This window comes from Diuraphis noxia, unplaced genomic scaffold (genome assembly GCF_037042655.1).
Source record: "Diuraphis noxia isolate RWA-SAM2 unplaced genomic scaffold, SU_Dnox_SAM2 contig0001, whole genome shotgun sequence".
NCBI lineage: Eukaryota > Metazoa > Arthropoda > Insecta > Hemiptera > Aphididae > Diuraphis > Diuraphis noxia.
Genome location: NW_028301711.1, coordinates 82,395,240 through 82,419,044, shown reverse-complemented (window position 1 = coordinate 82,419,044; position 23,805 = coordinate 82,395,240). Strand labels below are relative to the sequence as shown.

Below are 23,805 nucleotides of genomic sequence, written 5' to 3'. Positions count from 1 at the left end.
TACAAAAAATCAAAATAGGTACTTAATATCTAATATCGCTTTAGGGAATAGTACAAGGAAAATAAAATATATAACACTAGATAACAATTAGAAAAGTAATTAAATGTAACACTTTGAAAATATTAAATATTTAAAACAAAATATGATTTTACGAAAAACTAATATTAATACTGTGGTAACATTATAAAGAAAATACAATACCGTCTATATAATTTATATAACAATTAAAAATATAACTCAGTATATAAAATTTAAATAAAATAATGAATAATTATAACCTAAATATAATACACTAAAATTGAATTACAGTGGCTTCTTCATGGCTGTGCATATGGTCCAATTTCCCTTTGAACGTATCCATCATTATGATGACCGGTACTCCGCAAAAACAACAAGAGATCTTGTTGTTCATTAAGACGCTGGACATTTTGAGCAATAATATGAGTGGCAATAACTCGTTCCGATCTTGATATGCCATCTCTCACCTAATAAAATTAAAAATCATATTATATTTTAAATTAATTAGAACAAGTTAAGTATGTAACCATTTACCCTGAGATTATTCCGTACTTGATTAAACTCAACTGAAAACTGATTTTCAATGTAAGTTAACTTTCCTAAAATAAAAGATGGCGCTATCAAATAATGGATAAATCATATAAAATTAATATGATATACTATAGAAACTACAGCAGTAAAGACAAATTGTTTTACATCAAGCTAAATATTAAATTAACTAAATGTTGAACCTAAGGAAAAATAATCAAACATAAATAAATAGGCTAAGGTGAGATGTCACAGATTTGCCAGGACACAACTGCTTTTCAACCCATTGTCCTGAGGAAGTATCTCAATGAAAGGTCCCGGATAACAAATGTTGGTTATCGAAATACAGTTAACAATTATTGTATATTATATAAAAATGTCAATTCATAATTACATTCTGAATTTCATGTATAAATGAGTATTAATTTATAACAAAAATCTAGTTTTAAAATAATTGTGATGTAATTAAAAAAAAAATATTATAAATTATTTTGATAAGCTAGGACACAAACAAAAAATAATAAATTAAAAAACCAATGACCTTAGTACAAGCATTACACATAAAACAAGCAACTACAATAGTATATAAAAGCATGTTTTAAAAATATTATCAAGAATATAATAATCATCGCCTAGGCTATAAGGAAAGAAACAATTGGTTTTTAACTAAAATTAAAATACACATAAATTAACTTACTTATTTGTAACACACTATTGAACATGTAACTCATAACACATTATAATTACAAACATTTAGGACAAAGATGCAACACAAAACACTTCAGACATTATCTGACTCACGGAGAAAATCCCAAATATTAGGATGACATCCCATTTGCGCCAGTAATGTTGAATGAAATGACTCTAAATAGTTGTTAGTACGATAGTCTTCTCCAAAAACACTGATAAACTCTGGACGGACCTGAAAAAACCAATAATGCTCAATATATCCAATTAAAAAATTTCTCATTCCCTGTTCAACTTCAGGAAATTGTTGAACATACTGCATGATGGCCCTGAAACCATCATACATACAAAACTGAGGACATAGAGGATGACCCTATCAGCTGGCAGATGAGGCAGTGCAAGAACCATTCTGAAAACACGAGCTGCTTCAGGATTTCTCTTGACTAAATCCAAAACACCATTCAATTTTCGATGACAATACCGCACAATTGATTGGGTGTAATGGAACCAGCAACATCCCAATCTGCTTTCTGGAAAAACTTGTTGAACTGCATTCATGAGTCCTTTTTCAAAATCTGTAACAAATCTAATTGAATTATAGTTTAAAGGTAAAATTTGTCGAACAATATTAAATAATGTAATGTAAGTTTCTTCTGTCCGACTTCTAAGAAGAACATACACCATTGGGAACGATACACTCTTAAATACCACTTGAAAAGTCAGAAAACTTCTCAAGTCTGCAGGAGCAGCAGGAACAGTCTTGAATGTTCCGTCAATTCCAACTGTTGTAACTGTGGCCAACTCTTCTCTAAATCTCCTAATTGCATCCAGGTTTGCAAATATAACACCTTCGCTTGATCCATTGACTAGTAGTTCTTGCTGGAAGAATGTTGATGGTGGTGTTTGAAGTGTTTGACTGTAGGCAGCATTCTCTGGTCGGGTCAATGCTTCAGCAAGCTCATGGATGTTTTCAGGTATGCGTCCACCGTTTGGTTGACGTGACCTCCGCATCCTCTTCCATCTTCTCTGTCCTTGCATAAATGTGTAATTGTTAGCAGCTTCTGGATACCTAAAAAAATTAAATATTAATTAACTAAAAATTATAAACTTGAATAATTGGCGAACAGAAATACCTATGTGTTAACTGTCTAAACCAAAAAATTATAATCAAGTATTAGGAATAAAGATAAATATAATAAATAGAAAAACACATTTAATATGCACCAAAATTAAAAATTTATAACTACAAAACTTGACAAGTTCCAGGCATCAAACATTTATTTTAAAATCTTCTGTTTCATGTATATACAATGTGATATTAATTAATCAAACATCTATCATTCAGTGGATATAATAAGAAAAAATTATTGGACAAAAATGCATACATACAAAATTCTGTTCTGAAAAAAAAACAGCTTTTTTATAGCATACACTATCATAGTTAAAAACTAATTTTATATAAATAATAAAAACTTTTTTGGTATACTATAATGTTATATTATATCTAAGTAATTTATTTTTTTTAATTTGTTCAATTAATTTAATTATTTCAATATAAACTGTCAAACCACATTTTTAACTACACACATTATTTATACCTAATAATTATCAATAATATAAATTATAGAAGTAGGTAGGTTTATTATTTGATAATATTGATAATATATTGTAAAATAGTTTTAGGTATTTAAAGAGGAAATTGATGATGATGTATAGTTGTTTGACAATTGTGCAACAATGATTAATAAGTATAATATAACTTAGGCCTACTTAATTTATTTTTTATGTAAGGCCTATAAAATATTATAATATATATTCACCCATAAAATTATAAAAATAAACCTAATGAACATAATAATAATATAACATAATTATATAGAATTAGCAAATTAGTTGAATTAAATTCAACAGTACCTAATACCTATTAATAATAAATAACCGAGCAAATAATTTAAGAAATGTTTAAACATTTTATTATAATACTTTCAAATTTATTAGTTACCTACCTAACTGTAAATACAAATATATAAATATGTGAATAATGTTTAAAAAATAGAAATAGTTTGTTAAATAAAGTATATTAATCCAAAAACTTACTGAACAATTGCATTATTGTATGCAGTCCTAACTGAAACAGACATGTTTTCAGGATCAATGCCCCTTGCACCAATTGCTTCCCTCAAGAAAGGTACATGTAAGTTGATATCTCCAGGTCCATGGTTGTGTTGATTTCGAACTTTGATTCTGTTATCAACAGGTGCTGTACTTACTGATGCCGTACAAGGACAAAAATCATGTAGCTGACTTTTTTGCCTTTCACATACCAAATATATGCGGTTAACTCTGGCTTCACGCTTGTAGTACTTAAAACCTAAATTATCAACATAAACCCTAGAACCATGATGAATCCCCGGAATTAGTGTGTAGGTAACTGGTACATGATTTAAAGCATTTTCTTCATCTGGATCTTCTTCTTCAAGTACTTCTTCATCTGCTGGAACTCTTTCATTTTCAAGAACTTCTACTTCTTCATCTTCATCGGTGAGATCTTCATTTGGGTTGTTCTCATAAACAACTGGACGAAAATAATCATGATCCAACAAATGAGCTGGAAGACCGACTTCTTCTTCGATGTTCATCATGTCTTTGAATCAAGAATCTAAAAAAAACGAAGCACGAAACAGGGAATCACACGAGCTACAAGTCGGTGGTATGACCTATGGTCAAAGTTTTAAAAACAACGTGCGACAGCACTAATGAAATCTGAAAATATGACCTATGGTCAAAGTTTTAAAAACAACGTGCGACAGCAGTAATAAAATCTGAAAATATGACCTATGGTCAAAAGTTTTAAAAACAACGTGCGACAGCACTGATGAAATCTGAAAATATGACCTATGGTCAAAGTTTTAAAAACAACGTGCGACAGCACTAATGAAATCTGAAAATATGACCTATGGTCAAAGTTTTAAAAACAACGTGCAGTAGCACTAATAAAATCTGAAAATATGACCTATGGTCAAAATTTTAAAAAAACGTGCGATAGTACGTTCAAAAAATAGTATGCGGTTAAGACAATATTGAATAATACCAAAAGCTCAAAAGCATGCAAGACACAACTATTACACAAGTACCGTCGTATTTGAGAGAGGTTTAGCGAGTCAGTCGTTTCCCGTACTTTGTGAATCGTAATGATATGACATGAGTCGTCTTGGTGGGGTGGGAAACTGGGAAAAACGTCTCGCAAAAACCGTTACAAAACACAGCAATAGAATGCTAAAAACGCGGAAATTAATAAACACAATACATAATTTATTTTGTATTTCAAGGTGGTTTATTTATGAATACTGCATTCTGAATTGAACTTATTTGAGGTTGGGTAGGTTCTCTATCGGTCATTTTCTGAAATTCTTGATTTTCTAGATGAATTCTTTTTTTTTTTAATTTTGTGATAAATTACTTCAAAAACGTGCTACCTAGAGATTTTACGTTGAAACAACTCATCACTGATTTCAAATTTAAATTAATCTTTTAATCTTAAATTGTATACTTAATTCATCAATGGGGGCGCAAAAGGAGCATAAAATTGGCTACATGAAAAATATTTAAAAGCGACAAAAGTCAGTTATATTGTAAAAATATATTATGTTCAATACATATGATAAAGTATATTGTAATTTTTAAGCATAGGTATTGGAATTAAATAAATTTATACCTACTCAGCATGATTATTTTTACCAAAAGTTAATTCAATGTTAGAAAAATGTAAAAACTGTGAAAGGAAACTAACAGGGAGTCATTATTCATATTTTAAACTTGCACCAATATTTCTGAATGTGGGGTGAATATATAACTGCTCACATAATATACACGAACATTATATTGATAGTTTCTTAATATGTACGATATTGTCTGTATATTATTATCTTATTCAAGGAGCAAAGAACACCCACATTATGTACTGAAAATACTATACATAAAACTTTGTATTCTTTCAACTAATTGTGTATTTATGAACAATTTTAGAGTGAATAAAGTTAAATAGTTTTTCTCATAATCTGGAGCATATTTTAAAATTCAATAAAGGTGGTGAAATGAATAGGGTTAAATAATTTATAAACTTTTTGCCTTTTCAAGTTATAACTAATTATTGTAAATTGCATTAATAATAATATGTTTTAAATATAATGATATCATTCAAGACGTTTTAAAGATCATAAATGTTGTAAAGAAGATACATTAATCAAACATTAGCTCTCTTTTCAAAAGCAAGGATGTGTTCAAGAAAAAGAACATAAACAATTAATAATTATAACAGAACAGTTAGTAGCTAAACAAGTTATTGGATTATTAATCCAAGAGTTAGAACGTTTAGTAAAGTATAATTTTATATAATAATAATAAAGATAATGTAAAATGTGAATCTTATTTAAACTTCGGCTAATTTGAAGAAATAATTTAAAAAAATATATTTACAAATAAATTATAAATACTGGAAAGGTTGATACAGTTGAATACATTTTAAACGGCTATCTCCCAATATGCGGTCTATCTCAAAAATATGCGGTCTACCGTAATAGTGTTAAAGTAATAAAGTACAATATAAGTATAATTTAAAGTATAAAAAAATGTTATTTATTATTTATTAAGGATCTACAAAATTATCTACCGTAATAATATAAAAGTATTTTAAAGTATAAAAAAAAAATTAATTTATTAAGGATCCACAAAATTATCCACAAAGCATAATTTCATATCTCAAAGGAAAGCATCAAAAATATTATCTGTTTTATTTAATCCTCGCCACCAATACTTGGCTAAGTACCTATCTAAGAGGTCTTCATTAGTAGATATACATTTTTTTAACGATTTTGAGTCTAAGAGGCCTCCAAAGATAATAAATATAAATGATGCGGAATTCCCAGCTATACATTGATAGACCGCATACTATACTCATATTTATAGTTACATAGCACACAAAATGGAGGTAGACCGCATATTGGGAGATAGCCTTTTAAACAATCAGTTTGTCACACAACTAAAACTCTATAAATAATTTTAAATGTTTGGAATAAAATAAATTTAAGAAACTTTTTTATTTTTGTAATACCAAAAAATGCAAATACTAAAAACATTAATTTTGATAGTTTAAAAGAAAAATATCTAGATATAAAACCAAAAAGAATGTCCAGTCTGTATGAAAAATGTATACACGACTGTGTGTAAACTGAGTTTTGAAATAACGCTGTTGAAATTTATACTGCAAGCCAGGCTGAAACAGAAATAAAAATGAATAGGTAAGTATTTAATAAAACAATATAAATATAATTTTGTTCATTTTTTTACCAACTAGAAAAAGCATGATATAATGTCATTTTATGTTAATAACTTAACACGATAAGAATGTGTACATAAATATTATAGTTATTATAAATTTGATGAATAAGTAAAGAAACTGCTTACAGCAGATAGCAAAATACCATTTTGTTATAATATAAATAATACCTATTATAAGTTTAGTTTATAATATAATTATATTTATATTATACCAATTATTTACTAAATTACTTGTCTCAAAAAATAATTGTTTACAAAATATTTAAAAACTATAAACGTATAAGCAATTACTAACAATATTGCATTGTTAATTATTAATATAGAAAAAAATTATGGCATAACGTTTGATATCTATTAAATATATAAATGAATAGAATAGTTTATCACACAAAAATGTGTTATTATAAAGTTACAAATAAACAAATAAAATTTATTTCATGAAAATTCAGTTACTGGATGTATGAACACTATATTGTTTTACTAAATTTGTTCTAATTAACTATGCTACGTTTATTCAACTAACAAAATATATAATATTATATAATTTAAGCTTGTAAGAATTTAATAATATTTACAAAAATAACTTAATTACATTACCAAAGTAAATTATGTTTTTAAAAATTAAAATAAATTATATACCTTTCTAATAAATATGGGTAATTACTAATTAGTAATTAGTTTTGTTTGGCATATTCAAATTAGTATACACAATTTATTTCATGTAGCTCAGTAAGTTTAAATACATTCTCTAATATTAAAGCTGCACTTCAATCAAAAAATTATAATACTATATTAGTAATATAATATATTGTAGTACAATAGTAACCCTTAGTACGATTTTAAAAGCCAAATTGCTTGTAATAAAATGAATCTAAATCTTAATATAGAGATTAAAATAATTTAGATCAATGAATTAAAATTAAGTTGAAATTTATAATGATTAAAGCCTAACTTCACAGATTGAAAGCTAACTAAACAGGGTTTTATTTTATAGAAGACTAAATTTCTCGGTATGAATTTTTGGAAAAATCACTATTGGTATTAAACTGATATTTTTATTTTTTATTTAATCGCTGCGGGAATTCGGATTTGTGCTAACTTTTATAGGTTGGCAAGAGCCTTTTTTTTCGTTCTTTTCAGGTTCGCTGTTATCAGTTGTTATCAAAATCGGGAAAACTGTACCCGTCCCGTCTACAATCATGCTTTGGTATACCAGCTGGTATATGTATATCTATGATAATATAAGGTATTATGAATTATGATAACTACATGCAATGTTTTTGGAAAAATTGATTAACCCATGACAAAATATAAAGGTATGTCAGCAACAATACGTGTTTGAATCTTGCGTGCGTATTTCCACTTTTCCTATGTGTTAGGTTCTCCGATATTAATGCTTTGGTATATGCAACCAATGAGAGGCGGAGAACGTAACACACTGTAAAAACTAAAAAGTGAGAAATATGCGCATAAGAATGTTGCTGACATACCTATTTATTTTGACATGGAATTAATCATTCCTTATGCAAAATGCGTCCTAATTGAAAAATAAAATATTTGTTTAAAATAGAATATATGGCAATATTTAAATATAATATATCCTAGACTGACAAATCATCTTCATTCAGAATCGTTTTTCGTATACAATGATATACCTATCATTGCATTCAAATTTAATCCCATCCATTACAGTAACCTACTGTACAACAGAGCGACATCCACGACTTACCCGCTTTTTTCTATTTCTCAACTATATCAGTACCACCCTCCACACATTTTTACAAATACATGGGTGCAAACAAATCACTTGTTATTAAATTAGTCATTGCTTTTATTGCTTTGGTACTATTTAAAATGTGATAATATAACTGTTAGCATACACCTAATAGATTTAATTTTAAGATTTGTTTATTAATTTAGATACCTAAAGTTTTACATTTCATTTTTGTGTAAGAAATCACATCTTGTTGATTAAATCTTAAAATTTATTTCTTAAGGTTACTGATTCACAAACATCTAGCAGTAGTTTAGCTAGCAGTTGAAGATAATTGCAGCTTCCAAACAATAGGCAACAGTGGTTTATCTCAGGTATGTTAGCTTTTGTCAGAAAATTCCTACTAAATTATATTTATTTTAGACAAAAATTGCTAGCTCTGACAGTACAAGACACTTCTAAAGAAGGTATTTTGCATTGTTCTAGACATACTAAGGTTTACTTCATATCCTTATATTGATTTAGTTAAAAGCTAATATTCTAATATTTGTCAATAATTTAATTTAATATTTTTAAAGTTTATTAGGCATTGCCATTTTTCTTTACTTCGTTTTGAACTTAGTTAAAATTTAGTCTATTTTTGATCAAATATTTTATTTAATGGAGAATATTTACACTTAAACTGTACCTATTTAGTTTTTCACAGTAAATTATGTATTGTTACACTTAAAATACATCGTTTTATTATTTTTATTATTTACTCAATTTAACTTAAAATTTTACATTGATCGAGAATAATATACTCTACTTGTTACTTGTTAGTTTTGTTTTTTAAAATTTATTACCAAAAATCGAATTAATGTAATTTTTTTATAGATATCTAACTGTAGTTTACAATTTTATCCTTAGATTTTATCACCGCAATCTCTTGAAGATAATACAGTGTATCTTCAACTTGATGAATTATCTATCAAAGAAAACAGTAGTACATCTCAAGATGTATCTGAAGCTGAGCAATTAAACACAGTAAGTAAAAATTGTAATCTAAATCATCAAGTATACAATGTATTCAACTTACTATATGCATTTAATCAAGTAAATTTTCAATACTTTAAACTCATGCATTATTACTTCAAACTTAAATTTTAACTTATGAAATTATTTTAAGTTAATGTAGACTTTTGTTTAAAATTCTGTTAAACTTTCTCATTTTGGATTATATTTTTTAATTTAAATAAAACTTAACTTCCAAATTAGTGATAATTCTATTTATTTTTTTTCCCAGGAGCTATTAGATTTGCTCAAGAGTGCAAATGCTGGTAGAGCGTTATTGGCAACTTACTCACAAAGTGGACTACTAGATAGTATTTGCCGAAAGCGTTTATGTAATATAATAATCAACAAAGAACTTCAAGATGATGTCAATCGCAAAGTACCATCATCAAGATTACAAGATTTGGCATACCAAATAACGACAATTTTTAATAAGGAACATACTGCCACATATTTCATACCATATATATCTTATGGGCCAGAACTTAAAAGAGCAACGAAAGGGAAACTACTCGACTGTCTTTATAATAAAAGAAGAGATTACCGTAAATCTGGATTAATCAGTCCATCTAGAAACAGTACATCATCTTTATCAGGACATTCATCTCCCATTCTGTCACTAGAATCATTACGCTCATTAGACGACAAAACAGAAAATAATGAAGCATTAATTGAAGAACACTTGAATTGGTTGCACAACTCAAGCGATCCGTGGAATATTGTTGAAAACAACTGGATCATTACTGCTAATACTCGACTAAAGAAATTAATGTCTCAAGATAGTTCAACTATTGCTAAGTATATGGCGGAATTTCCATCTTTAAGAAAACCTGCTCTTGCGAGTATGGGAAATATTTTAAATATATTTGTGTCTTTCATCATAAATATAAAACATTCTTTCAGATTTTGAAGGACTTTGACGTGGCTTATCCTGGATTTAGTGATCGATTGTATCAAAGTTTACCTCTGTGCAAAAATAAAACTTTCGAATTGGCAACAGAGAAAATTAATAAATCTAAGGACCTTTCAACCAATCAACTTTTGAAGGAGTATGTACAGTTGAGCTCTGAAAGTACATTGTAAAAGACAAATTGTTTTTAATGTTAATCGTTAATAATTTTTGACTTTTGTTTGACAAATTCTGTTTTAAAATAATATTAATACTTTAAAAAGTAAAATTTAAAGAATCCATAAATTATTAAAATGATTAATTTTTAGTGACGCGCGCGGTATCAGACCATATAGTTGCGCGCGTGGGGTAATTATTTTCCGTTAATATAAAAACACTTTTTTCTTTACATTATCTAATAATGTAAAGAAATATATTATAAGATGTACCACCCCACAATTCCTCGTCACTTATGTCATCCAATAGGCATGCAATACGCCGGCGTTCTAATTCGTCCATACTTACAAAAAACGACTATAATTTAATAAAAATAAGCGCGCGCGGGGTAAATTTTTACCGAACTACAAACACAACCAATTTAGTCAACGATTACTCACGTACTGATTGTAATTAAATCCAGATTGTTACGTTTTTATGATTGTATGATAGTGACTATAAGATAGCATGACCCGCATGAGTGTGGAAAACCCAAAGAATATTTGATAGCATTTTAAAAATAGACTGGGGTAAATAATTACCCCGCGCGCGTCACTAAAGGTTAATAGGCATTTTTTTTTAAATTATTACTTATATTTAAATTATAGACGCTGTGCATGTGTACTACTAGTGCTCTGGGGTGAAAAAGTCGGCGTTACTGTTGTACACCATTACTTGGCGGTCATGTAAAATAATGGCCATAACTCATAAAGTTCTTTTGATCTTTAAATTATGATTGAACAGTTGTATTCGTCATATAAAAATATATAATAGTGTCTTATTACAGCATTAATCATACTTACTACCATTGCTAGCATCAGAATCCATGTAGAAAGATTCTTTTGCTAGGTTAAAAACTCACAGAGTGTTAAATAAAATACAAATAGAGCTTCTACCTCATATAGATGATATTGTTCATATGTGTTGTGTTCAGACAAATTTACAACCTCCAATAATAAAAAATGATAGCAAATGAAATTTTGATTGTGACTAATTACAAGTGCAATACGATTTCACACTATTTCATGTTACACCCCCCCCCCCTTTTTTAAAAACAATTTATGTTATATTGTATACAATCATTTTTATTCAACAACTTTATTACCTTAACCTTAATTAAAAGAAAAATTATTCTGTTTTTAATAATATTAACATAATACCTAGTTATAAGTATGTATATCTTATATTTTTTACATTTACATTATTTTGTATGTTTTTTTATATTTTTATATTTTTAACAGTATTGTTAAAACACACTCAATTTTGGTAAATAATATTTGAAATAAAAACATTCTACTTTAAAAATATTCATCTTTTTTTATAGTTATTAATAATGGATCTATAGTGTTATATATAAATAATAAAATAAATCACATTCATTTAACTCAGAAACAAACATTAAAATCTGGCATTGTGTATAATATTGATGAGATGACTTTAGTACTACTTTTCCATTTTCATACTTCTAATATTTTAAATTTAGATTTCCTGTGTCTTCATCCACTATAGGTTTGTTTTTGCAACTTATAGGGCATTTAATTTTCAAGATTTTATTTATTTCGCCATTTTGAGATAAAACCAATGAATCTGGTGATGCACATAATCAAGGGTATTTGGAATGAATTATAAGTCCGGCTTTTATTGCTTTTTTGTTGAAAATTTCACAATATGTTTCAATAGCTATCATTACAGTTTGTGTACCATATGCTATATTTAACGCTGCTTTATCAATTAATTTCACATCATTAGAAATAATTTTAACAATTTTTTGTTGATTTTCATCTGAAATATTTTTACAAATTTTTATTTTGTGGCATTTAGTTGCAGAAATCCTTACTTTTCTGTGTTCTGTCCATTTGTTACAATTTGATTGTTCCAATGTGCTATTGAAAATAGATGTAACTCCTTCTTTTTTCACTACAATCATATTAAAATAAAACTTATCCTCATTTTTATTCAAAGGAAATTTAATGAGTTGAGTAACATAGCTGTGATCACAACTTGATTGATTCTCGAGAACTGAATTCATTAACCTATCATTTTTCATAAATATTTCTTCCATTTCAATACTATCTATTATTTCATTTAAACACATTTTACATTCTCTATCATCTTCTGACATTAGTTCCTCTTGTATCAACTTATTTACACCACAATTAATTGACAATATATCATAGGTATTAACCAAGTCATAATGGCTAATACCATTGATTTTAGAATATACAGATAAGTGGTGATATAGGAATATTCAGCGACCACAATTTTGTTCACGACAGAGGTCGTTGTAGTATTCTTTTAGTATTTACCGTGAACATTTAATTATTTTTTTTGCCGTGCTGGCATAAAATCTTATCTACATTATACAACCGGAGACCGGTTATTAGGTACTTTGTTTCCTTTGAAACACAATCACATTCACCTTTACGTATTCACATAATATATAATATTAACAAAATAAATATTAATAAAATAAAGATTAAACTGTTTATTTTTATTTGTAATAATTCATTTAACATTTTTAAATTGTATGTAAACATCATAAATAATTGATTTATAATCAATTTGAAAAATAATTATTAAAATCAAGAAGTTACAAAGTTCAGTTAAATACGTCAAATTTACATAGAGGTACACTTAAAACTAAATATGACTCAGAATTTTTAATTTTGCTAATTTGATTTGATGAGTTGTAGTTGAAAATGTTTTTGAAGTCCTAAAAATTTTACATATTAATAATTTTTCTAAAATAGAAACATAATGATCTGTGCACTTGTTATTCTCTTCGTCAATCCAATTTGATATTAATTCATCATTTTTCAAAACTGTTAAAATAAGTTCGATCTTAATTTTTTCTTATGTTGAAATTTCTCAAATATTGTTTCAAATATAGACAAAGTACGATCTATTACGTGATTTAATTGTTTTGACGGCGCCATGAGTCCTGTATGTTTTTCGATATCAGAATAATTTTTATGAATTAACAGTATTTGATTCTTATCATTCAAACTTTTTTCTATTATTAGATTTATCTTACATTCGATACAATTAATTTTTTTTAAACATTTATAAGCCAGGTATCCTGAAAAATATGTCACTGAACAGTCTTCCAACGTTATAGCTTCATTAATTTTTTTCGTGTTACATTTTTCTGATATTACTTTGATTGTTGAAGAAGACGATGACGAGGATTCTGTGTCCGAACACGATTCTGACCCTTCATTAATGTTTTTTTCAGGTGTAATAACATCTTGTACTAAAGCAGGATCGTTTATGTTTTGACTATTTTCACAGTTAGTACCTTTTGAAGTTATTAAGGAAAACACGCATGTGCTTCTGAATGAAGTTCTGATTGTTCTCGCCGTAGGATTTTTATTATACCCACCTTTCTGTCGGAAAATTTAAAAAAGGTTTTCTAGTGTATCCTGATTTAATCTATTTGTAAATAGGAACTGAATATTATTGTTTTTTTTTTCATCGTCAAAAAAACTCAAAACTCCGTTTATAGTTTGAGTGAATCCGCTAAAGCATGGTGGGCGAGTTACTTTGCTTTTACTATTGATTTTGAAAAGATCATTGAAATAATTTTTTGCATTTACTAGAAATTGTTTAACTACGCCGAAATTGGTTAATGCACAATTATATGGATTATCACTGAACAAATTTCTGCTGTTTAGACAGTCAAATAGATTATTCATGAACTCTATAAAATCTGCTGTATCGGATGCAGTTTTACTTTTCAATTCGGCTGTAGATATACATGTTCGTAAAGCAGATGCCACTGAGTGACTAAAAATTTAAGTAGCCAATTTAACACTCATTTTTTGAAATGAGTTAGGGTGTATATGAGCCTCAGTTATTTTAAGAAGAGCGTTACTTTTTTTATTTTTTTTGTCTATGTTATAAGTTGCTATGACATCATTAAAAGACATCATTTTTTCATTCTTTTTAAAAGTGTTTCCGATAAAATTATTTCTTACAATTTTAAGGAGATGAGGCGTGTCAAATAAAGAAATAATTTTATTTTCATTTACATAAAAATAGGGCTTATTTTCCGTAACATTTAACGATTTCAGGGCACTTTGGTTATTCGAACCTTGATCACAAATTATAACTTTGGGTGAAATACCAATATCAAAAAGTTCTTGCAATACATTTATAATTAGGTTTTTGAGAAGTGCATGTTTAACAGCAGAATGAGCAAGGAAATAAGAAACAGGGATTTTCCAGGGTGAATATATACCTCTTGCCATGAAAACTAAACAGCTATTTGCAGTATTACTTGTCCTTCCGTATCTACCCAGATCTTCGTAACCTTCTATAAAGTCGAAATCTTTAGAATACACTAAAAATTCTTTTATTGACATTTCATCGAAAGAAATACTACAGGCTTTTTCTTTGTACTCCTTATACTCAAATTTTTTTTTTTAAATGGCCGAGAAATATTTTATTGAAACCTGGTAAAAATTTGGATTGACCAATCCAACCTCGGACTGTCGACGGACCTGGTAGGTTAAGGTTCTGTAATCTTAAGAAATTATATGTTGCTGGTGATTTATAAAACATTGTTAATGCTAGATTTTTTTCCTCGGTGGTCCATTGGCGACGTTTATTTCTAAACTGCATTGTAACAATAGCTCTTGAATTATTGGATGGAAAATTATGTGAGGAAATTAAATTTTTTAATTGGTTACGGTTTTTTAAATTATTTATTCTATTTTTCAATTTGGAAATGTGTTTTTTTTTTATTTTGCATTATATGTTTTTGATTAAATATTTTTTGTTTTAATTTTTTTTTCCTAGGAGTATCAACGTCCATATCATAATTTTGTTTTCTCTTTGGTGTAATAGGACTAGGCATATCAATTATATCGGATATATTGGTTGTAGTATCTTTTGAAGGACTAGGAAATACTAGCTCAACACACTCTGTATTTCTGATTTTTGTGTAATCTTTTGATTTTTTAAATCTAATGGGAGTTGTAGGCGAAAATTCGGAAACAACTAGTCCAACACTCAAACTACTGCCTACAATAAAGTTAAACAATTTACGAAAATTAACGATATTTTTAATTTCAAATGTTTATAAATAACACTAAAAGAGTCAAAATATTTCTCCGTGTATAGAAAATTATATTTAATTACAACAAAATAAGAAAATAGTATTCACCACTTGATGTTGGTTGGTCAATGTCATTATATTTATAAGGAATAGCTGAATTTATTAGTTTTTTTGAAACCTGGTTCATAAATGAATCTGGTGAAAAGTGCTCCTGGCATAAATACCGATTATAACACTTTTCACCATCAATCGAAAATAATTTTATGTTTCCTAAATTTAAAATTATATTTACTTAAAATATGTTCATAAAACTTATATGAATAATAATATTTACGTGTATACCTGAATTAATTTTCCACGTTTCTAATCTATTGTCTTTTGGAAAACGATAAAATTTACAATTTGGAAATTTACTGGAGGATTTACAGCAGTTCAAATATTGGCACGTACTACCAGGCATTATAAGAACTTTAAATTAAAACTTAATTTAGTTATAAGAAATTTTTTTTTTAAATGTCAATAATTATAACAGAACAGTTGTTCAACTCAACTGTAGTACCTACTTTATAGCATTAATTTTATCTTAAATCATATACTAGTATAATATGACCTAAGGATTTTAGAATATACTATATTATAATATATATTCTAAAATCAATATTTTATAGATACCGTAACAAGTCCCATGCGAATACTGTTGTACAAAGATTACGATAGCAATATAATTATATAATATTGTGAACGGCGATCGCCAGAGCCATCCGGAAAATACAGTATAATAACAATACAACGATAATACTATAATATTGGTCAAATTAACGGGCGCATGCGATAACAATGCACGACTTGAGTTTTCAAATATACATCATTACCCCGCGCCGCGAATAACCACTTCCCTCTATTCATACTATGATGAGGAACACCACCTTTGCCGTCAGCGACTAGAGCGCTCTATTGCGGTCGCCGTCGCATAACTGGTCGCCACAATAATACACAGTACCGTTTATCTGTATATTCTAAAATCAATGCTAATACTTAGTATTTCATTTTTAAGTTTTTTTTTTGGTTGGAAAGAGCTGTTCAATTGTTCTACCTTTTTTATATTTTTCTTCCCCCACTTTTGATGGTTTCTCCCAAACCTGAGGAAAACCAGTTTTTGAAAAGCTATCTTCATTGTTTATATAATGTATTAATGGGCATGGCCGGTTTCCGCCAAAAGTGTACCTTTCCCTTTTCCCCCAATTCACTTTTCCGCCAAATCATAAATTGTTCGATTCCCTTTTCCGCCAAAAGTGTACCTTGCCCTTTTCCGCCAAATCTAAAAAGTAAGTCTAGAATTTGAATAATGTTTGAATATTATATTATATAAAATATACATGTCTGTCATTATCTATTAAAGATTGAAAAATTATAATATATTATATACATTACATAAATAATTGAAAAACCATTAGGTTGGTATCTAAATAAACATTATTAGGTATTGTGTTATAGCATTATCATATACAAACAAACAACATTCAAATTATAAATATTATTATATATTATCTATATTACTAATTATACTTTACTATAGTTGTATGATATTACTTTAACTTTAAAGTTAGTCTAGTATTGGAATAATGTTTGAATATTATAATATATACAATATACATGTCAATCATATTATAATTTTACTATACTATTACTACTATATTACTACTTATACTTTACTGGGCGCTCACTTTACTATAGTTGTATGAGATTTCTTTTACAAAGTCATATCTGGAAATTTAAAAAAAATATAAATATTGCGACATTAAATTCAAATAGTTAGTCTGCACACTACCTGTCAAGATCTCCATTTGTATACTGACTTAAAAATTGTTTATTTCTCTTTTGTCTGTCGCGAACTCGACGATCTTGTGCCACGTTTGGTAGATGGGTACTTCTTAGTTTAACATAGACTTCAGTTTGTACTTCATTAATTAAAACGGTTACTAAAGTATTGATAGACGGTGATTCCTTATAAAAATGTCGATTAAAATTCGAATGGAATGATTCGCAATTGTTGGTGGTTCGTCTTAAACTCGAACTTGCTGATGCCCAAAGTATTGGAGGATAATCGCAATTATCGGTCAGATAATTGTCTACTAAGTAGTCTGAATATTTACTAACTTGGTCATTTGTGGGTCGATCAGCCATAAAGTTGTCTATGAAACATTCAAAAACTTCAGTTGGATCTAAGAAAAGTAAGCCAAAAGTATGACGCAACCATTTTCCTACTTCTGAAGATTGGTCCTGGTAAGCAGTGGATAGTCCTAATTTTTGAATTTGACGATACCATGCTTGGGTGAGGTGAAACCTACATCCGATAATTTGGGTTAGTGGCCAAATTTCATGTATGGCATTTATTATGGATTTTTCGAAATCTGTAGTTATATACTGCGGTAATAATTGCACGCCTAATGTAGAACATTTGTCAACAATCAACTGAAATGTATATGCATATATTTCTGTAGTTTTAGAAGGCAGTAAACAAAATATTAAAGGAATATAGTGTCCATTTTTGAGCCCATGAATCGTGAACAGTTGGGTAAAAAACCGTGCAGAATACTTAAATGTTCCGTCCATGTATAATGTGTCAACTTCTTTTAGTAATAAAATATTCGTATAACATGAAAAAATAACAATATTTTTTTGTTTATCATTTATTAACAAAAAATCTTCACCTTGCTTTGTTTTTAAATCTAATGTTTCTAAAAATTCGTGGACTTCTTGTAAATTTGTTGGTTTGGCAGGTAACACTTTTCGTCGAGCTTCATATATATTTTTCCTCAACCTTTTGATGTCTGTCGTAGTAAATTGAGAAGCTTCTACATTTTCTCCAATCTCTTTTAGTATGATTTTGTTTGGTTTATTACTGGTATCATCCACTGCTTTTCTCTTACAGATATTGTTTACAATTTGCCTAGATATTATTGGCCGAATATAAGGCTCATGTGTGTGAATTAACCCTTTCAGACCCGACTTTTTTAAAATAAAATAAAAAATTCTTTTTTTTCGTCATATTTATATTTATAGCCTTGAAATCAATTTTGCCAAGTTTCGAAATTTTAGCATTTTTTTTTGCGAAGTTTTAAGTCGGTACACTATAGTGTACCTTGGGTCTTCGTGGAGTCAATATTTATTATTTTTTTTTTTAATATTAACAAACAAATTTAGTAAAACAAATCAAATCAAATTTATTTTTAAAACCTTTAAAACATATAAAATTATACAGTCTTCTGCGCTTTTTTAACAATACAAATAGTTCAACAAATCGTAAAATTACAGTATTTTTTTGTAAAATAATAATAATTATAATAACCTTTATCAAATATAACAATAAAAATAGTTCACCAAATCATAAAATTACAGTCTCTTTTGTATAATAATAATAATAATAATAACCTTTATAAATATTTAATTATATATATATACATTATACATATAGGTATAGAATAATAGGTAACAACATATCTTATTTGTTAATATGAAAATCTTTAAAGCAATTACTTTTTTTGTCGAGACAAAGATGTACATTGCACTTTAAACAATACACGTGGGTTCTTCGTCCTTCGCACTTTTTGTTTTTACACTTCGTGGCATATTTCCTATCATCGAATTCTGGTATATGATCAATAGTATCTGTTCTAACTGCTTCTGTGGGTCTTTGAGAGTCTACTTTTGATATTTTGTACGGTTGAGACGGTTCATTTAATGGGGTTGACAACGGACGTCCTTTACGTTTTGATGTTATTGGCTTTTCAAAAGTAATTAAATCTTTCGCTAAATTTATTCTAAAATGTAATAAATCTAATAGATTTTTTTTAGGGATATTTAACTGTTCAGCCTCTTTGGTATATTGAATCCAACTGTTTGTAATGGCAATATCGAATGCATGCATAGCCATTCGTAATGTCCATTTTCTAGATCTAATTAAAATACGATAGTAACTAATCAACTGATCTATTTTGTCAACACCACCCATTGAATCATTATATCTTCTTACAATTTCTGGCCTTTCGATTTCTACATATGCCTTTTTCTTTTTGTCCCAACGCTCAACTTTGTCAACTTCTCCAGATGTTATGTAATTAGAACCAAGAGTAACTGCTTTATTATCAAACCACTTCAAAAGTCCTATATTACAATTATTCATATCTGTGGTAACTTCAAATGCAGTGCCTCTACCCATTTTCCTCATTTGTTTGTCACTTAAAAATGGTGGTTGTGCAAACCAATTTGTTCTAATTGTACCAACCGCGTAAATGTTCAACTGTTGCAATCTCTCAAATAATCCAAATGACGAAAAATAATTATCGAAGTATAAAAAATGGCGGTTCGGAGGTACATTCTGTGTTAAATGTAACACAACACTACCACCAGAGCCCACCGATTTTACTAAGTTACTGTCTAATTCTGAATATCCCTGAAATAGCATAAAATTATAAGCCATTCCACTCTTACCTCCACATAATAAAAAAATTTTGACCCCCCACTTTATAGGCTTTCCTTTCATATATTGTTTAATTGAGAGTTGACCTTTGAAAGGAACCATCTGTTCATCAACACAAAGGTCTTGTTCTAAAGGTAGGCTATTACATTTTTTTAACACTGCATCAAATAATGGTCTCACTTTGATAAATTTATCTTTATTTTCTTTACTTATAGTGCTATTATTAATTATATGAAAATTAGTTCGTAATGCGAAAAAACGGTCTCGTGTCATATTACGCGAAATGAGATTAATTTGAAAATTTTCTTCCCAATACAAACGTACTCTAGGATATTTCAAAGAGCCCATAATAATATGAATACCAATAAATATTTTCATTTCGTTTATATTTGTTGGTTTGAATCTTGAAATTTGTTTTGATACTGCGTATAAGTTTGTGTAAAAGGCCATTTTTTCAAAAATGTCATTATCAAAATATTCACTAAAGTATTCTAATGGAGATTTCAGTAAAATAGGATACATAGGTTGATCTAAGTTTTCCAAATGCAGACGTGGTTGGGCAAAAGGTTTTCGTGCCCAACGGACATTACATTTTTTAGTTGTTTCAAAAGTCTTACCAATAACATTATATTCTTCCTCATTTTCAAAATTACCATCATCGTTATTTTCAAATTCATTTAAAAGTTCAGTAAGTTCTGCTTCAGGAAACACGTCTTCAGATTCGTCATCACTATCTAATTCTCCAATATCTGATACATTTCCATCACCTAATAAAGCTAATATGTCATCCTCACGGAGCATTTTATACTGTTTATACAATAACGTTTTTTTTTTTACAAAAAAGTGTTGAAATAACGCAAGAAAATGTGAACAATTAACAAAATTCACATTCTAATGTGCAAGTAGTCTCTTATGTGTGTGTATTGTGTGTAAATATTATCACAGATTATAATATTATATGATGTTATTTTATATAATCTGTGGTATTCTATTATATTAAATTTCGTTGTACCATAGAATAATATTAGGTACTCTATGTCTATCATGCGTTATACACACAATCGGAATAATTATTATTATCGTCATGCGAAATCGAATTAGCGCGTCGAACGAACCGCTAACGTGATACGAAGACCCAGGGTACACTATAGTGTATCCATATGTTTTCGAATATAAAATAAAAACGATTCATTTCAAAGACGTTATATAAATTAGACAACATTCGTTACTATCTCTTCTCACGGAGAAAAAAAAGCCGGAGATCAACAATGCGATCTAACGGAGTAAAAGTCAACTGTAATTTTAAAATCTATTATCAATTTTTCAATTCAGGATTTTTTTCGATTTGTGATTATTAAATAAGTAGAATCACATATACATCATTCTTATCATTTTTATTCAAATGTACGTGTTTTTTTCACGTAGTAACAATTATCATTAAACTGAAAAACCAAATAGTTCATTTATAATAATTTACTGAATTTTGAGTACACTATAGTGTACTCTGGGTCTGAAAGGGTTAAATATTCACAATCATCGTGTACTAGAGCATTATTTTCCGTGTATACTTTTGCTTTGCAATATTTTGTAATACATCGCCAACGAGTTGAACCAGTGGATTTGTTAATTGATCCAATACAGAATTTATAATTATTTAAAAGTAATAATGGTTTTCCACGTTTACTTACAATGAATTCAATGAGGTCAGCCATTATGTTACGGTATGTGTGTTTTATAGATTGTCCAAAATCAAAAGTGTAGTTTTTATTGACAAGTTAAAAAATTTAACTAATGAAATACACTAAAATGTTATTTTATGAATATTATATTTTACTGTTAATAACGCGATTAGGTTCAAAAGAAGTAATAAACTCAATAGTAAGTTATAGTTTATCGAGAACGGTTAGAAAGCGACTAGGCTGCGTACTATTATAGGTACAATAACGGTTGGTTTCGTACGTATCATACAACTGTCAACTGTAACAATATAACTGATACAACAAGCAAGATTAGCAATATAAATCGATAGCGTTTGGGAAATAATCCCGATAATCAGTGATAAATTTATCATTTGGTTGAAATTACGGTACGTTATATATATATATATCATTATAGTACAAACTTTTTAATGTATATAAAATAAAAATAAAATTATAATTTATAATATATTAAAATATGACTAACATGCATATTGTATATAATATAATATTTAAATTATACTAGACTTACTTTTTAGATTTGGCGGAAAAGTGAATTGGGGGAAAAGGGCAAGGTAGGGTTTTGGCGGAAAAGGGAATCGAACAATTTATGATTTGGCGGAAAAGTGAATTGGGGGAAAAGGGAAAGGTACACTTTTGGCGGAAACGGGTAACTCCCGTATTAATGCAGCAACATGCTTGCACTTTTCAGAAGCTCCAGCTGGACAATTACAAAAACATCTCTTTATGGTTCTGGTATCATCTAACTGTATGAATAAGGTATATGGCACACGTGTTAGTAATAATTATTGAAATAAATTAAATTCTGTATAAATGAATAACCTACTTCTAGTTTAACTTGCCATGGGTGTAATGTGACGGACGTTTGTCTTATAATACTTGCTGTGATCACAGAAAAATTATTTGGTCTCACTTGTGTTACATGACCACTATCGGCTAAATTTATACCCTTACTATTTGTAAATACAATATTACTATAAATATTTTGAAAACCACACTTAATTATTATGTCCTTTATGTTAGTGTTAGACATAATACAATTTTTAACGAATTCAAATCAAAAGCTATTTGGAAAATTAAAAGTTGACATTACTAATTAGGCTTCTATGGTTTTTAATTGGTTGACTGTAATATCAATTTTAATTATACAATCTGTCAATTTGATAAGAATTCATTTTTTAGTACCTATTCTGGTCTCAGAACCATGGGTAAATATTAATAAATATTAATAACTATTTAGCCATGCCGTTATGATACACATTGCATAGTATTTATGTTTATTCTAATCCCCTCAGTAATGCGTGCATTCACCACTATGGGGCGCTCTGTTCAATAACTTGCACGTAGTCTATTAAAACTTATATTTATTTTTTTAGAAAACAAGGGAATTTCAAATATTGCTGTGTTATTGTGTCTACCATTTCTAAAGGAAAAAAAGCAAAACTGCAATGGAAACCATCAAAAATAGTGATGAGGGATGGTTTCATAACACACGTGTTGAGTAGTGCCGAAGTAAAAGAAACAATATCAAGAAGAAGAGATAAATTGGTATAGGATTAGGCCAAACTTTACAGCCATTTGTATTAATAGTGGGTTCTTCTTTAAAAGAGATTTCTAATTACTTTGTGATAGTTGACAATACATTTTATCGTTTAAATTCAATACATTCAGCAGTCGATTGCTGTTTTAAAATTATAATCACACTTAACGCTAAATATCCATCAGAGAGTGAAGCTATTTGGTATTTTATTCAAAAAGGGTTATACAAATTAAATACACCGTTAGATAAAAACTTTACGGCAGTCAATGCTTTTTTATCAGATGTTGGAATAACTATTTAAAACTGAATATTTTTATTTTTAATTTTAAAGAATTCGCTGCTGCAAATTACATAATTATCATTTTTAATTTTAATATTTAAAGTCTTGTAAAACAATATGTTTAAGTGTTTTTTTATGTAAAAAAAACTTTTAAGAATACTAATATACTCTTAAGACATTTTGATTTTCAACATTATGATCATACATTTGATGTGTATAATTGTGCTGAAAGCCTGAAGGAGAATGGAGTAGATCATTTTACTTAAAAAATTCATATACCAAACAT

General features: G+C 28.3%; 2 pseudogenes across 1 annotated transcript; one reads left to right on the top strand and one right to left on the bottom strand.

Moving 5' to 3' along the window:
- Positions 1–414: 414 nt before the first annotated feature.
- On the bottom strand, positions 415–3,938 carry LOC149062079 (uncharacterized; annotated as a pseudogene). Its single transcript, XR_016189424.1, has 4 exons — positions 3,331–3,938; positions 1,244–2,302; positions 553–617; positions 415–485 (listed from the first exon to the last, which is right to left on the bottom strand). The product of XR_016189424.1 is annotated as an uncharacterized LOC149062079 (transcript).
- LOC149062078 (uncharacterized) lies at positions 3,874–23,540 on the top strand (annotated as a pseudogene).
- The last annotated feature ends 265 nt before the right edge of the window (positions 23,541–23,805 follow it).